Here is a 19,515-nt window from a genome sequence, read left to right as displayed (position 1 = left end):
TAATGATCCTTCCGCAGGTTCACCTACGGAAACCTTGTTACGACTTTTACTTCCTCTAAATAATCAAGTTCGGTCAACTTCTGCATATCAACCGTGACACACTAGGCGTCACAGCGATCACGTCCGGAGACCTCACTAAATAATTCAATCGGTAGTAGCGACGGGCGGTGTGTACAAAGGGCAGGGACTTAATCAATGCGAGTTAATGACTCACACTTACTGGGAATTCCAAGTTCATGTGAACAGTTTCAGTTCACAATCCCAAACATGAAAGTGGTTCAGCGGTTTACCCAGACCTCTCGGTCTAGGAAATACACGTTGATACTTTCATTGTAGCGCGCGTGCAGCCCAGGACATCTTAGGGCATCACAGACCTGTTATTGCTCAATCTCGTTACTGCTAGACGCAATTTGTCCATTTAAAAAGCTAGTGTCCTTATAATGGGACAAACCAACAGGTATAACTCCACTTATATAAACACATTCAAACATTTGTAAACCAATTAGTAAACTCATGAAAGAAGGCTATAATAAGCTTCAACTTTATAATCCTGAAAGCATCTATTTAATATATTTGAGTCTCGTTCGTTATCGGAATTAACCAGACAAATCACTCAACGAACTAAGAACGGCCATGCACCACCACCCATAGATTCGTGAAAGAGCTATCAATCTGTCTTACACGCTTATGTTCGGACCTGGTAAGTTTTCCCGTGTTGAGGCAAATTAAGCCGCAGGCTCCACTCCTGGTGGTGCCCTTCCGCCAATTCCTTTAAGTTTCAGCTTTGCAACCATACTTCCCCCGGAGCCCAAAAGCTTTGGTTTCCCGGGAAGCGACTGAGAGAGCCATAGTAGTAGCTACACCCAATTGCTAGCTGGCATCGTTTATGGTTAGAACTAGGGCGGTATCTGATCGCCTTCGAACCTCTAACTTTCGTTCTTGATTAATGAAAACATCTTTGGCAAATGCTTTCGCTTAAGCTAGTCTTACGACGGTCCAAGAATTTCACCTCTCGCGTCGTAATACTAATGCCCCCAAACTGCTTCTATTAATCATTACCTCTTGATCTAAAAACCAATCAAAGTAAAACAGAGGTCTTATTTCATTATCCCATGCACAAAATATTCAGGCATTTGGAGCCAGCTTTAAGCAATCTAATTTGTTCAAAGTAAATGAACCGGCCCACAACAGCACTCGATGAAGAGCACTGAAGCAGGTTTTAAATAGGAGGAATATATAAAGAATACATTGTATCCAATATATATAAGAACTCCACCGGTAATACGCTTACATACATAAGGTAATGTACATACCACAATTATAGTTTTACTACCCGTATGAAGCACAAATTCAACTACGAACGTTTTAACCGCAACAACTTTAATATACGCTATTGGAGCTGGAATTACCGCGGCTTCTGGCACCAGACTTGCCCTCCAATAGGTCCTTGTTAAAGGATTTAAAGTGCACTCATTCCAATTACAGGGCCTCGGATATGAGTCCTGTATTGTTATTTTTCGTCACTACCTCCCCGAGCTGGGAGTGGGTAATTTACGCGCCTGCTGCCTTCCTTAGATGAGGTAGCCGTTTCTCAGTCTCCCTCTCCGGAATCGAACCCTGATTCCCCGTTACCCGTTGCAACCATGGTAGTCCTAGATACTACCATCAAAAGTTGATAGGGCAGACATTTGAAAGATCTGTCGTCGGTACAGGACCATACGATCTGCATGTTATCTAGAGTTCAACCAATATAACGATCTATAAAGATCGCTTGGTTTTAGCCTAATAAAAGCACACGTTCCATAAGGTCCGTGTTTATATTGCATGTATTAGCTCTAGAATTACCACAGTTATCCAAGTAACTGTTAACAATCTATGGAACCATAACTGATATAATGAGCCTTTTGCGGTTTCACTTTTAATTCGTGTGTACTTAGACATGCATGGTTTAATCTTTGAGACAATCATATAACTACTGGCAGGATCAACCAGAATTATATTTAAAAAATATAATAAAAATTATATTTTTTGTGTTTAATGTAAATAATATTACTCTGCATATGCAAACAATTTAAATAATGAAAGTGAACAAGTTATATATATATGAGCTTCGCTAATATATTTTGTGTAGGCGGCCTAGGTAAGGAAAACCTCACTTACTTTCATTGGTCGCTTAAAACACATCTGTATAAATATATCGACTTTATTAGCCCAAATATAATAAAGTTCAGCTAACAAAATTTTGTTGCTTTATTTGTGCTGTGCTTCATTGTAATATTTCATTTACATTTTTCTCTTTGTAAATAATACTACCGTACAAGCACCAATTTAAATAATGAAAGTGAACAAGTTATATATATATGAGCTTCGCTAATATATTTTGTGTAAGCGGCCTAGATAAGGAAAACCTCACTTACTTTCGTTGGTCGCTTAAAACACATCTGTATAAATATATCGACTTTATTAGCCCAAATATAATAAAGTTCAACTAACAAAATTTTAGTTGCTTTATTTGTACTTTATTGTAATATTTCATTTACATTTTTCTCTTTGTAAATAATACTACCGTACAGGCAACAATTTAAATAATGAAAGTGAACAAGTTATATATATATGAGCTTAATATATTTTGTGTAAGCGGCCTAGGTAAGGAAAACCTCACTTACTTTCATTGGTCGCTTAAAACACATCTGTATAAATATATCGACTTTATTAGCCCAAATATAATAAAGTTCAACTAACAAAATTTTAGTTGCTTTATTTGTACTTTATTGTAATATTTTATTTACATTTTTCTCTTTGTAAATAATACTACCGTACGCTAATATATTTTGTGTAAGCGGCCTAGGTAAGGAAAACCTCACTTACTTTCGTTGGTCGCTTAAAACACATCTGTATAAATATATCGACTTTATTAGCCCAAATATAATAAAGTTCAACTAACAAAATTTTAGTTGCTTTATTTGTACTTTATTGTAATATTTCATTTACATTTTTCTCTTTGTAAATAATACTACCGTACAGGCAACAATTTAAATAATGAAAGTGAACAAGTTATATATATATGAGCTTCGCTAATATATTTTGTGTAAGCGGCCTAGGTAAGGAAAACCTCACTTACTTTCATTGGTCGCTTAAAACACATCTGTATAAATATATCGACTTTATTAGCCCAAATATAATAAAGTTCAGCTAACAAAATTTTAGGTGCTTTATTTGTACTTTATTGTAATATTTCATTTACATTTTTCTCTTTGTAAATAATACTACCGTACAAGCACCAATTTAAATAATGAAAGTGAACAAGTTATATATATATGAGCTTCGCTAATATATTTTGTGTAAGCGGTCTAGGTAAGGAAAACCTCACTTACTTTCGTTGGTCGCTTAAAACACATCTGTATAAATATATCGACTTTATTAGCCCAAATATAATAAAGTTCAGCTAATAAAATTTTTGTTGCTTTATTTGTACTTTATTGTAGTATTTAATTTTACAATTAATTATTGAATAAAGAATTTTCGTTCTCTTGTATATTTAAGAACGATATTTATTAATTTTGGTATTTCAGTAATAAAATTATTTTTATATACCATACATTTACTTAAATTTCCATTACATGAAACATATACATTTATTATAAAATGTATATTTTTTCTATGATATGAAATTAAAAGTTTCATTTATATCGAATTTATATTAATAAAATATTTTAAAAAGCATCTGCTTGCTTCTTTTTTTTTTTTACATTTGGATGAGTAAAGTTAACATACAAGTTTTTTTAGAAACACATTGAAGTCTAAATTTTCATACATGTTATTTTTTATATGTGCGCGGCCGCAACACATTTTAGCAGTATTTTAAAAATTTTAAAACTTTCATATATGTACTAATTAGTACTTGTATGAGAAACTTCCTCATACTAAAATTTGACAGTTAGTTTAGAATATGAAAACCAATATATGATCAACATTTTCTAATTTAACTAACAGTCTTACTAGGAATTATATCAAATATCAACACTTGATGTATTAATATTTGAGTTAATAAGCTTAAATTTGCTTATTTTTACTTAGTTTTGCTTAGCTAAAACTAATTTTCATACATTTTTATATGTGCGCGGCCTCAGTGCAATGTTACATCCTTTCACTTCATTGGTCGCAACACATTTTTAAAGTTTAAAGTTCGTACGAGAAATTTTCTCATACTAAAATTTGACTGTTAGTTTAGAATATGAAAACCATTTTATATGATCAAAATTTTCTAATTTAACTAATAGGTTTTACTAGGAGTTAATTGGAGTTAGTTTAGAATATGAAAACCATTATACGATCAACATTTTCTAATTTAACTAACATCCTTACTAGGAATTATAGCAAATATCAACACTTGATGTATTAATATTTGAGTTAATAAGCTTAAATTTGCTTATTTTTACTTAGTTTTGCTTAGCTAAAACAAATTTTCATACATTTTTATATGTGCGCGGCCTCAGTGCAATGTTACATCCTTGCACTTCATTGGTCGCAACACATTTTTAAAGTTTAAAGTTCGTACGAGAAATTTTCTCATACTAAAATTTGACTGTTAGTTTAGAATATGAAAACCATTTTATATGATCAACATTTTCTAATTTAACTAACAGGTTTTACTGGGAGTTAATTGGAGTTAGTTTAGAATATGAAAACCATTATACGATCACCATTTTCTAATTTAACTAACATCCTTAATAGGAATTTTATCAAATATCAACACTTGATGTATTAATATTTGAGTTAATAAGCTTAAATTTGCTTATTTTTACTTAGTTTTAGCTTGGCTTAGTAGTTTTGTATTGCTGACCAAAGTTTTCATACGTTACCTTAAATTGTTTTCTGACTCGCTCACCTCACATGACGAAAAATGTATGAAGAAAAAAGTTTCATACAGGTACAAACTTCCATAAGTAGAAAGTTTCATACAAGTAGAAATAAGTTTCATACAAGTACAAACTTCCATACAAGTACAAAGTTTCTTACAAGTAGAAAAAAGTTTTATACAAGTACAAACTTCCATACAAGTACAAAGTTTCATACAAGTAGAAAAAAGTTTCATACAAGTACAAACTTCCATACAAGTACAAAGTTTCATACAAGTAGAAAAAAGTTTCATACAAGTACAAACTTCCATACAAGAACAAATTTTCATACAAGTAGAAAAAAGTTTCATACAAGTACAAACTTCCATACAAGTACAAAGTTTCATACAAGTAGAAAAAAGTTTCATACAAGTACAAACTTCCATACAAGAACAAATTTTCATACAAGTAGAAAAAAGTTTCATACAAGTACAAACTTCCATACAAGTACAAAGTTTCATACAAGTAGAAAAAAGTTTCATACAAGTACAAAGTTTCATACAAATAGAAAAAAGTTTCATACAAGTACAAACTTCCATACAAGTACAAAGTTTCTTACAAGTAGAAAAAAGTTTTATACAAGTACAAACTTCCATACAAGTACAAAGTTTCATACAAGTAGAAAAAAGTTTCATACAAGTACAAACTTCCATACAAGTACAAAGTTTCATACAAGTAGAAAAAAGTTTCATACAAGTACAAACTTCCATACAAGAACAAATTTTCATACAAGTAGAAAAAAGTTTCATACAAGTACAAACTTCCATACAAGTACAAAGTTTCATACAAGTAGAAAAAAGTTTCATACAAGTACAAACTTCCATACAAGAACAAATTTTCATACAAGTAGAAAAAAGTTTCATACAAGTACAAACTTCCATACAAGTACAAAGTTTCATACAAGTAGAAAAAAGTTTCATACAAGTACAAACTTCCATGCAAGTACAAAGTTTCATACAAGTACAAACTTCCATACAGGTACAAAGTTTCATACAAGTAGAAAAAAGTTTCATACAAGTACAAACTTCCATACAAGTACAAAGTTTCATACAAGTAGAAAAAGTTTCATACAAGTACAAACTTCCATACAAGTACAAAGTTTCATACAAGTAGAAAAAGTTTTATACAAGTACAAACTTCCATACAAGTACAAAGTTTCATACAAGTAGAAAAAAGTTTCATACAAGTACAAACTTCCGTACAAGTACAAAGTTTCATACAAATAGAAAAAAGTTTCATACAAGTACAAACTTCCATACAAGTACAAAGTTTCATACAAGTAGAAAAAAGTTTTATACAAGTACAAACTTCCATACAAGTACAAAGTTTCATACAAGTAGAAAAAATTTCATACAAGTACAAACTTCCATACAAGTACAAAGTTTCCTACAAGTAGAAAAAAGTTTCATACAAGTACAAACTTCCATACAAGTACAAAGTTTCATACAAGTAGAAAAAAGTTTCATACAAGTACAAACTTCCATACAAGTACAAAGTTTCACACAAGTAGAAAAAAGTTTCATACAAGTACAAACTTCCATACAAGTACAAAGTTTCATACAAGTAGAAAAAAGTTTCATACAAGTACAAACTTCCATACAAGTACAAAGTTTCTTACAAGTAGAAAAAAGTTTTATACAAGTACAAACTTCCATACAAGTACAAAGTTTCATACAAGTAGAAAAAAGTTTCATACTAGTACAAACTTCCATATAAGTACAAAGTTTCATACAAGTAGAAAAAAGTTTCATACAAGTACAAACTTCAATACAAGTACAAAGTTTCATACAAGTGGAAAAAAGTTTCATACAAGTACAAACTTCCATACAAGTACAAAGTTTCATACAAGTAGAAAAAAGTTTCATACAAGTACAAACTTCCATACAAGTACAAAGTTTCATACAAGTAGAAACAAGTTTCATACAAGTACAAACTTCCATACAAGTACAAAGTTTCATACAAGTAGAAAAAAGTTTCATACAAGTACAAACTTCCATACAAGTACAAAGTTCCATACAAGTATAAAAAATTTCATACAAGTACAAACTTCCATACAAGTACAAAGTTTCATACAAGTAGAAAATGTTTCATACAAGTACAAACTTCCATACAAGTACAAAGTTTCATACAAGTAGAAAAAAGTTTCATACAAGTACAAACTTCCATACAAGTACAAAGTTTCATACAAGTAGAAAAAAGTTTCATACAAGTACAAACTTCCATACAAGTACAAAGTTTCATACAAGTAGAAAAAAGTTTCATACAAGTACAAAGTTTCATACAAGTAGAAAAAAGTTTCATACAAGTACAAACTTCCATACAAGTACAAAGTTTCATACAAGTAGAAAAAATTTCATACAAGTACAAACTTCCATACAAGTAGAAAAAATGTTTATACAAGTACAAACTTCCATACAAGTACAAAGTTTCATACAAGTAGAAAAAAGTTTCATACAAGTACGCTTGCAAACCTCACATGACCAAAAATGTATGAAAAATACAAGTTTTATAATGTGTTGAATTTTTACCAATAGTACCATGTTGGTTTCTTTAGTAAAATAACTAGGCAATATCATCGAAAATATGGTAAATTGTCCATATTGAATTTTTCATATATTTTCTGTCATGTGAGGTGATAATTTAATATTTTTATACTTATATGAAGATTTTCCTTTGTACTTATATTAATAAAAATGTTCAATATAACAAAAACAACAACACCAAAACCAACAACAACAACAACAAAGTATTAAAAAGTTTCATACAAGTACAAACTTTCACACAAGTACAAAGTTTCATACAAGTAGAAAAAATTTTCATACAAGTACAAACTTCCATACAAGTACAAAGTTTCATACAAGTAGAAAAAAGTTTCATACAAGTACAAACTTCTATACAAGTACAAAGTTTCATACAAGTAGAAAAAAGTTTCATACAAGTACAAACTTCCATACAAGTACAAAGTTTCATACAAGTAGAAAAAAGTTTCATACAAGTACAAACTTCCATACAAGTACAAAGTTTCATACAAGTAGAAAAAAGTTTCATACAAGTACAAACTTCCATACAAGTACAAAGTTTCATACAAGTAGAAAAAAGTTTCATACAAGTACAAACTTCCATACAAGTACAAAGTTTCATACAAGTAGAAAATTTTCATACAAGTACAAACTTCCATACAAGTACAAAGTTTCATACAAGTAGAAAAAAGTTTCATATAAGTACAAACTTCCATACAAGTACAAAGTTTCATACAAGTAGAAAAAAGTTTCATACAAGTACAAACTTCCATACAAGTACAAAGTTTCATACAAGTAGAAAAAAGTTTCATACAAGTACAAACTTCCATACAAGTACAAAGTTTCATACAAGTAGAAAAAAGTTTCATACAAGTACAAACTTCCATACAAGTACAAAGTTTCATACAAGTAAAACAAAGTTTCATACAAGTAAAAACTTCTATACAAGTACAAAGTTTCATACAAGTAGAAAAAGTTTCATACAAGTACAAACTTCCTTACAAGTACAAAGTTTCATACAAGTAGAAAAAAGTTTCATACAGGTACAAACTTTCATACAATTAATGTAAATAATATTAATATTACTCTGCACATGCACAATTTAAATATCGAAAGTGAACAAGTTATATATATATGAGATTCGCTAATATATTTTGTGTAAGCGGCCTAGGTAAGGAAAACCTCACTTACTTTCGTTGGTCGCTTAAAACACATCTGTATAAATATATCGACTTTATTAGCCCAAATATAATAAAGTTCAGCTAACAAAATTTTAGTTGCTTTATTTGTACTTTATCGTAGTTGTAGATGGCACAATACGATCTGCATGTTATCTAGAGTTCAACCAATATAACGATCTATAAAGATCGCTTGGTTTTAGCCTAATAAAAGCACACGTTCCATAAGGTCCGTGTTTATATTATTGCATGTATTAGCTCTAGAACTACCACAGTTATCCAAGTAACTGTTAACGATCGATCTATGGAACCATAACTGATATAATGAGCCTTTTGCGGTTTCACTTTTAATTCGTGTGTATTTAGACATGCATGGCTTAATCTTTGAGACAAGCATATAACTACTGGCAGGATCAACCAGAATTATATTTATAAAATATAATAAAAATTATATTTTTGTGTTTAATGTAAATAATATTACTCTGCATATGCAAACAATTTAAATAATCAAAGTGAACAAGTTATATATATATGAGCTTCGCTAATATATTTTGTGTAAGCGGCCTAGGTAAGGAAAACCTCACTTACTTTCATTGGTCGCTTAAAACACATCTGTATAAATATATCGACTTTATTAGCCCAAATATAATAAAGTTCAGCTAACAAAATTTTTGGTGCTTTATTTGTTCTGTGCTTCATTGTAATATTTCATTTACATTTTTCTCTTTGTAAATAATACTACCGTACAAGCACCAATTTAAATAATGAAAGTGAACAAGTTATATATTTATGAGTTTCGTTAATATATTTTGTGTAAGCGGCCTAGGTTAGGAAAACCTCACTTACTTTCGTTGGTCGCTTAAAACACATCTGTATAAATATATCGACTTTATTACCCAAATATAATAAAGTTCAGCTAACAAAATTTTTGTTGCTTTATTTGTGCTCTGCTTCATTGTAATATTTCATTTACATTTTTCTCTTTGTAAATAATACTACCGTACAAGCACCAATTTAAATAATGAAAGTGAACAAGTTATATATATATGAGCTTCGCTAATATATTTGTGTAAGCGGCCTAGGTAAGGAAAACCTCACTTACTTTCGTTGGTCGCTTAAAACACATCTGTATAAATATATCGACTTTGTTAGCCCAAATATAATAAAGTTCAGCTAACAAAATTTTAGTGCTTTATTTGTACTTTATTGCAATATTTCATTTACATTTTTCTCTTTGTAAATAATACTACCGTACAAGCACCAATTTTAATAATGAAAGTGAACAAGTTATATATATATGAGCTTCGCTAATATATTATGTGTAAGCGGCCTAGGTAAGGAAAACCTCACTTACTTTCGTTGGTCGCTTAAAACACATCTGTATAAATATATCGACTTTATTAGCCCAAATATAATAAAGTTCAGCTAACAAAATTTTTGTTGCTTTATTTGTGCTGTGCTTCATTGTAATATTTCATTTACATTTTTCTCTTTGTAAATAATACTACCGTACAAGCACCAATTTAAATAATGAAAGTGAACAAGTTATATATATATGAGTTTCGCTAATATATTTTGTGTAAGCGGCCTAGGTAAGGAAAACCTCACTTACTTTCGTTGGTCGCTTAAAACACATCTGTATAAATATATCGACTTTATTAGCCCAAATATAATAAAGTTCAACTAACAAAATTTTAGTTGCTTTATTTGTACTTTATTGTAGTTGTAGATGGCACCATACGATCTGCATGTTATCTAGAGTTCAACCAATATAACGATCTATAAAGATCGCTTGGTTTTAGCCTAATAAAAGCACACGTTCCATAAGGTCCGTGTTTATATTGTTGCATGTATTAGCTCTAGAATTACCACAGTTATCCAAGTAACTGTTAACGATCGATCTATGGAACCATAACTGATATAATGAGCCTTTTGCGGTTTCACTTTTAATTCGTGTGCACTTAGACATGCATGGCTTAATCTTTGAGACAAGCATATAACTACTGGCAGGATCAACCAGAATTATATTTAAAAAATATAATAAAAATTATATTTTTTGTGTTTAATGTAAATAATATTACTCTGCATATGCAAACAATTTAAATAATGAAAGTGAACAAGTTATATATATATGAGCTTCGTTAATATATTTTGTGTAAGCGGCCTAGGTAAGGAAAACCTCACTTACTTTCGTTGGTCACTTAAAACACATCTGTATAAATATATCGACTTTATTAGCCCAAATATAATAAAGTTCAGCTAACAAAATTTTTGTTGCTTTATTTGTGCTGTGCTTCATTGTAATATTTCATTTACATTTTTCTCTTTGTAAATAATACTACCGTACAAGCACCAATTTAAATAATGAAAGTGAACAAGTTATATATATATGAGCTTCGCTAATATATTTTGTGTAAGCGGCCTAGGTAAGGAAAACCTCACTTAATTTCGTTGGTCGCTTAAAACACATCTGTGTAAATATATCGACTTTATTAGCCCAAATATAATAAAGTTCAGCTAACAAAATTTTAGGTGCTTTATTTGTACTTTATTGTAGTTGTAGATGGCACCATACGATCTGCATGTTATCTAGAGTTCAACCAATATAACGATCTATAAAGATCGATTGGTTTTAGCCTAATAAAAGCACACGTTCCATAAGGTCCGTGTTTATATTGTTGCATGTATTAGCTCTAGAATTACCACAGTTATCCAAGTAACTGTTAACGATCGATCTATGGAACCATAACTGATATAATGAGCCTTTTGCGGTTTCACTTTTAATTCGTGTGTACTTAGACATGCATGGCTTAATCTTTGAGACAAGCATATAACTACTGGCAGGATCAACCAGAATTATATTTAAAAAATATAATAAAAATTATATTTTTTGTGTTTAATGTAAATAATATTACACTGCATATGCAAACAATTTAAATAATGAAAGTGAACAAGTTATATATATATGAGCTTCGTTAATATATTTTGTGTAAGCGGCCTAGGTAAGGAAAACCTCACTTACTTTCGTTGGTTGCTTAAAACACATCTGTATAAATATATCGACTTTATTAGCCCAAATATAATAAAGTTCAGCTAACAAAATTTTTGTTGCTTTATTTGTGCTGTGCTTCATTGTAATATTTCATTTACATTTTTCTCTTTGTAAATAATACTACCGTACAAGCAACAATTTAAATAATGAAAGTGAACAAGTTATATATATATGAGCTTCGCTAATATATTTTGTGTAAGCGGGCTAGGTAAGGAAACCCTCACTTACTTTCGATGGTCGCTTAAAACACATCTGTATAAATATATCGACTTTATTAGCCCAAATATAATAAAGTTCAGCTAACAAAATTTTAGTTGCTTTATTTTTACTTTATTGTAGTAGATTACAAGTTAATTTTTTCGCTTTATCTTTTTTATTTAGCCACTTTAATATCCTTTGCTAAATAAATATTTCTCTTCAATCCATATCACATTTGGATTTATATAATAATAATTATTATTATTTTATAATATAATTATTTGCTACTATTTTTCTCCTCCTCCTTTGTAGCAGAAGATTTATTAGAAAGTCGATCAAAATCTTCTGCTTTATAAGAAGATGATGCAAATATAATAAAATGATATTTATTATTTTGCTTTATTTCATCATCTGTTTATTTTTTTTATATATGATACCAAAACAACAATAAAATGGGTAAATTTTATGTGTTGGAATCATCAAGCAAAGGTTATGCTTCAGTGGATCGCAGTATGGTAGCTGCTCTACCACTTACAACACCTTGCCCATTACTATAGTCGTTCACAAACGATTATTCTAGGCATTGCCATTGTATTAAATAATGTTTTTATATATATAACTAGCGCGACATACGGGCGATATTTGAATCCTCCCGCATTTGCTTTGTTATAAAATAACATTACATTGCAATTGTTCCATATTTATAATATAATTTTCATACATTTTTATATGTGCGCGGCCTCAGTGCAATGCTAGTTTGCACTTCGTTATTCGCAACACATTTTAAAAGTATTTTGAAAATTTTAAAACTTTCATATATGTTATGTTCGGACCTTGTAAGTTTTCTTGTGTTGAGTCAAATTATGCCGCAGGCTCCACTCCTGGTGGTGCCCTTCCGTCAATTCCTTTAAGTTTCAGCTTTGCAACCATACTTCCCCCGGAGTCCAAAAGCTTTGGTTTCCCGGAAAGCGACTGAGAGAGCCGTAGCTACACCCAATCGCTAGCTCTAACTTTCGTTCTTAGTTTTTATAGAGGATTTGTCGTACCTAACAAACGCCTTTTTATATATAATTTTCATACATTTTTATATGTGCGCGGCCTCAGTGCAATGCTAGTTAGCACTTCGTTAGTCGCAACACATTTTAAAAGTTAGATAACGAGGCATTTGGCGATCTTAAGAGAGTCATAATTACTCCCGCCACCGTTTACGCGCCCTTACTTTAATTTGGGCACCGTAACATTACGTTTGGTTCATCCCACAGCGCCAGTTCTGCTTACCAAAAGTCGCCCACTGGGCACATTATATCATAACCTCATCCTTCATATCAAGAAAGGTGAGGTTCTTACCCATTTAAAGTTTGAGAATAGGTTAAGGATCGTTTCGACCCTAAGGCCTCTAATCATTCGCTTTACTAGATTGGTCTTTCGCCCCTATACTCAATTCTGACAATCGATTTGCACATCAGAACTGTTTCGGTCTTCCATCAGGGTTTCCCCTGACTTCACCCTGATCAAGTATAGTTCACTTTTGCAATTCCACTACGAAATTTTCATACATGCATCATTTTTATAGAGGACTTGCCTTTTTATATTGCATATTAAAAGTGTTTTTAGCTTGCATTTCGCTGGTTGTAACAGTTTTTCGAAGTATTTTGAAAATTTTAAAACTTTCATATAAGTACTAGGTTAGTACTTGTATGAAACTTTTTCAGCCTAAAAATTGAGACTTTGTTTAGAATATGAAAGCCATTAATATGATCAATATTTTCTAATTTAACTAGCAGGCAGTTATGGTTAGTTATCAAATATCAACATTGCATGTATTAATATTTGAGTTAAAAACTCAAATTTGCTTATTTGGCATAGTGTCTGTTAGTCTGGCATAGTGTCTACTAGCATGGCTTAGTAGTTTTGTATGGCTGAACAAAGTTTTCATACGTTAGTTAAAATTGTTTTCTGACTCGCTCACCTCACATGACGAAAAATGTATGAAGAAAAAAGTTTCATACAAGTACAAACTTCCATAAGTACAAAGTTTCATACAAGTAGGAAAAAGTTTCATACAAGTACAAACTTCCATACAAGTACAAAGTTTCATACAAGTAGAAAAAAGTTTCATACAAGTACAAACTTCCATACAAGTACAAAGTTTCATACAAGTAGAAAAAAGTTTCATACAAGTACAAACTTCCATACAAGTACAAAGTTTCATACAAGTAGAAAAAAGTTTCATACAAGTACAAACTTCCATACAAGTACAAAGTTTCATACAAGTAGAAAAAAGTTTCATACAAGTACAAACTTCCATACAAGAACAAATTTTCATACAAGTAGAAAAAAGTTTCATACAAGTACAAACTTCCATACAAGTACAAACTTTCATACAAGTAGAAAAAAGTTTCATACAAGTACAAACTTCCATACAAGTACAAAGTTTCACACAAGTAGAAAAAAGTTTCATACAAGTACAAACTTCCATACAAGTACAAAGTTTCATACAAGTAGAAAAAAGTTTCATACAAGTACAAACTTCCATACAAGTACAAAGTTTCTTACAAGTAGAAAAAAGTTTTATACAAGTACAAACTTCCATACAAGTACAAAGTTTCATACAAGTAGAAAAAAGTTTCATACAAGTACAAACTTCCATACAAGTACAAAGTTTCATACAAGTAGAAAAAAGTTTCATACAAGTACAAACTTCCATACAAGAACAAATTTTCATACAAGTAGAAAAAAGTTTCATACAAGTACAAACTTCCATACAAGTACAAAGTTTCATACAAGTAGAAAAAAGTTTCATACAAGTACAAACTTCCATACAAGAACAAATTTTCATACAAGTAGAAAAAAGTTTCATACAAGTACAAACTTCCATACAAGTACAAAGTTTCATACAAGTAGAAAAAAGTTTCATACAAGTACAAACTTCCATGCAAGTACAAAGTTTCATACAAGTAGTAAAAAGTTTCATACAAGTACAAACTTCCATACAGGTACAAAGTTTCATACAAGTAGAAAAAAGTTTCATACAAGTACAAACTTCCATACAAGTACAAAGTTTCATACAAGTAGAAAAAAGTTTCATACAAGTTCAAACTTCCATACAAGTACAAAGTTTCATACAAGTAGAAAAAGTTTTATACAAGTACAAACTTCCATACAAGTACAAAGTTTCATACAAGTAGAAAAAAGTTTCATACAAGTACAAACTTCCGTACAAGTACAAAGTTTCATACAAATAGAAAAAAGTTTCATACAAGTACAAACTTCCATACAAGTACAAAGTTTCATACAAGTAGAAAAAAGTTTTATACAAGTACAAACTTCCATACAAGTACAAAGTTTCATACAAGTAGAAAAAATTTCATACAAGTACAAACTTCCATACAAGTACAAAGTTTCCTACAAGTAGAAAAAAGTTTCATACAAGTACAAACTTCCATACAAGTACAAAGTTTCATACAAGTAGAAAAAAGTTTCATACAAGTACAAACTTCCATACAAGTACAAAGTTTCACACAAGTAGAAAAAAGTTTCATACAAGTACAAACTTCCATACAAGTACAAAGTTTCATACAAGTAGAAAAAAGTTTCATACAAGTACAAACTTCCATACAAGTACAAAGTTTCTTACAAGTAGAAAAAAGTTTTATACAAGTACAAACTTCCATACAAGTACAAAGTTTCATACAAGTAGAAAAAAGTTTCATACAAGTACAAACTTCCATATAAGTACAAAGTTTCATACAAGTAGAAAAAAGTTTCATACAAGTACAAACTTCAATACAAGTACAAAGTTTCATACAAGTGGAAAAAAGTTTCATACAAGTACAAACTTCCATACAAGTACAAAGTTTCATACAAGTAGAAAAAAGTTTCATACAAGTACAAACTTCCATACAAGTACAAAGTTTCATACAAGTAGAAACAAGTTTCATACAAGTACAAACTTCCATACAAGTACAAAGTTTCATACAAGTAGAAAAAAGTTTCATACAAGTACAAACTTCCATACAAGTACAAAGTTCCATACAAGTATAAAAAATTTCATACAAGTACAAACTTCCATACAAGTACAAAGTTTCATACAAGTAGAAAATGTTTCATACAAGTACAAACTTCCATACAAGTACAAAGTTTCATACAAGTAGAAAAAAGTTTCATACAAGTACAAACTTCCATACAAGTACAAAGTTTCATACAAGTAGAAAAAAGTTTCACACAAGTACAAACTTCCATACAAGTACAAAGTTTCATACAAGTAGAAAAAAGTTTCATACAAGTACAAAGTTTCATACAAGTAGAAAAAAGTTTCATACAAGTACAAACTTCCATACAAGTACAAAGTTTCATACAAGTAGAAAAAATTTCATACAAGTACAAACTTCCATACAAGTAGAAAAAATGTGTATACAAGTACAAACTTCCATACAAGTACAAAGTTTCATACAAGTAGAAAAAAGTTTCATACAAGTACGCTTGCAAACCTCACATGACCAAAAATGTATGAAAAATACAAGTTTTATAATGTGTTGAATTTTTACCAATAGTACCATGTTGGTTTCTTTAGTAAAATAACTAGGCAATATCATCGAAAATATGGTAAATTGTCCATATTGAATTTTTCATATATTTTCTGTCATGTGAGGTGATAATTTAATATTTTTATACTTATATGAAGATTTTCCTTTGTACTTATATTAATAAAAATGTTCAATATAACAAAAACAACAACACCAAAACCAACAACAACAACAACAAAGTATTAAAAAGTTTCATACAAGTACAAACTTTCACACAAGTACAAAGTTTCATACAAGTAGAAAAAATTTTCATACAAGTACAAACTTCCATACAAGTACAAAGTTTCATACAAGTAGAAAAAAGTTTCATACAAGTACAAACTTCTATACAAGTACAAAGTTTCATACAAGTAGAAAAAAGTTTCATACAAGTACAAACTTCCATACAAGTACAAAGTTTCATACAAGTAGAAAAAAGTTTCATACAAGTACAAACTTCCATACAAGTACAAAGTTTCATACAAGTAGAAAAAAGTTTCATACAAGTACAAACTTCCATAAGTACAAAGTTTCATACAAGTAGAAAAAAGTTTCATACAAGTACAAACTTCCATACAAGTACAAAGTTTCATACAAGTAGAAAAAATTTTCATACAAGTACAAACTTCCATACAAGTACAAAGTTTCATACAAGTAGAAAAAGTTTCATACAAGAACAAACTTTCATACAAGTACAAAGTTTCATACAAGTACAAAGTTTCATACAAGTACAAACTTCCATACAAATACAAAGTTTCATACAAGTAGAAAAAAGTTTCATACAAATACAAACTTCCATACAAGTACAAAGTTTCATACAAGTAGAAACTTTCATACAAGTACAAACTTCCATACAAGTACAAAGTTTCATACAAGTAGAAAAAATTTTCATACAAGTATTAAAAAGTTTCATACAAGTATATTTCTCTTCAATCCATATCCCATTTGGATTTATATAATAAATATTATAATTTTATAATATAATTATTTGCTACAATATTTTTCCTCCTCATTTGTAGCAGAAGAGATGATGCAAATATTATAAAATTATATTTATTATTTTGCTTTATTTCATCTCAATTATGACAAGTTAATTTTTTCGCTTTATCTTTTTTTTATTTAGCAACTTGAATATCCTTTGCTAAATAAATAATATTTCTCTTAAATCCATCCGATTTGGATTTATATAATAATTATTATTATTTTATAATATAATTATTTGCTACTATTTTTCTCCTCCTCCTTTGTAACAGAGAAGATTTATTATTATCTGCTTTATATAAGAAAAGATGATGCAAATACAATAAAATGATATTTATTATTTATTATTAAAGATGATAACATCAAAACAGTAATAAATTGGAAAATTAATTCCAATAAATTCTTTTCGAATCATCAAGCAAAGGTTAAGCTTCAGTGGATCGCAGTATGGCAGCTGCTCTACCACTTACAACAACTTGCCCGTTACCAAAGTCGTTTACAATTGATTCTAGTCATTGTCATTGTATTAAATAATGTTTTTATATATAACTAGCGCATCATACGGGTGATATTTGAATCCTCCCGCATTTGCTATGTTATAAATAACATTGGCATCACATATATTCATTTTGTCGTTTATAAATAAAATTTATAAACTTTAAATGATTTAAAGAAGCCATACAATGCAATTGCCCCATATTTGTCATTGCAGTCCAGCACGGATACAACCTTAGAAGCGTTCAGGCATAATCCAACGGACGTAGCATCATAGCACTGTTCGCTCGAACAAGTATTGTACCATTGGTCCGTACCTGCGGTTCCTCTCGTACTACGCAGGAATGCTGTCGCAATAATATTTTGTCATTAGTAGGGTAAAACTAACCTGTCTCACGACGGTCTAAACCCAGCTCACCCAATACCATAAGATATATAAATATATCCTTAATATGGCTAGGCAATGATACACGTTCCACTTAATCAAGTAAGTAAGGAAACAATAAGAGTAGTGGTATTTCATTGACGATAAATAACCGAAATTATATATCTCCCACTTATACTACACCTCTTATGTCTCCTTACACTGCCAGACTAGAGTCAAGCTCAACAGGGTCTTCTTTCCCCGCTAATTATTCCAAGCCCGTTCCCTTGGCTGTGGTTTCGCTAGATAGTAGATAGGGACAGAAAGAACGTGAATTACGGGAGTCCCTGTCGTGAAGACTTACCTCCGGTGTAAAACACAGATCAATGTCCGTTGATCTTCGGCCCAACAAGTTGGTACCAATGCGGTGAGCTGGGGTGTTCAAGTCAACCAGCCTTGGTTTGGCCGAGGAGGACTATCCATCCTCCTCTTCCATTTTCGGGTAATGGCACCCGGTTGCACGGCAACTCCACCGCGAGTTCCGTGCTTGCCTCAGGATCCCTCTTTCATTGATTTTGATATCTCAGTATCTGGTTAACAAGTTAACCAGATTGAGATATTTAGCGGCGCTTGGTTTTGCTTAGATGTTGCTTAAGGGCCGCACTACGTTGACAAACGAAGTGAGCTTGGCATCAAATCATGCACGCCATCCTCAACACCAACACCATCACAATTTAAATCAAGGGATGTGACCAACCTTTTCCGCACACAGACCTGTAAGTGCCGAGTGCCCGCCTCAACAATGCCCCTCGACATCGCTTGAGGCCACACTCGTTGACAAACATTGTGTGCCATATCGTCTTCTATTGGCTTCCATTTTCGCTACTAATTTCGCTCCAATTTCCACTCAATTACACAACAATTATGCACCAATTTGCCTCCAAATACACTCCACTCCTTCAAATACACTCCTACCACAATTAAGGGATGTGGCCAACCTTTTCCGCTCACAGACCTGTAAGTACCGAGTACCTGCCCCAGCAACATCTTTGGCATTGCAGTCCGCCACACTGCAGTGATTTTGACAACGTCAAACCTTGCCACATATAGGGTGTGGCCAGCCACACAGCGAACGCCTTCTATTCGCTTGCGCAGTCTAAAGCAGCCTCAAAACATCTCAAAAGACGAGATGAGCACCGGCCCACTCGTACAATTATCGATTGCTTTTTGGCTCACGATAGACATGCGCTCTTACACCATCTTTC

General features: G+C 31.0%; 2 pseudogenes; both read right to left on the bottom strand.

Moving 5' to 3' along the window:
• Positions 1-1,995, bottom strand: LOC137235538 (small subunit ribosomal RNA; annotated as a pseudogene).
• A 15,802-nt stretch (positions 1,996-17,797) lies between these two features.
• The window catches only part of LOC137235570 (large subunit ribosomal RNA), a 4,856-nt pseudogene continuing 3,138 nt past the window's right edge, over positions 17,798-19,515 (bottom strand).

Source organism: Eurosta solidaginis, chromosome X, assembly GCF_040869045.1.
Source record: "Eurosta solidaginis isolate ZX-2024a chromosome X, ASM4086904v1, whole genome shotgun sequence".
Taxonomy (NCBI): Eukaryota; Metazoa; Arthropoda; class Insecta; order Diptera; family Tephritidae; genus Eurosta; species Eurosta solidaginis.
This window is presented reverse-complemented; position numbering and strand designations above follow the sequence as displayed.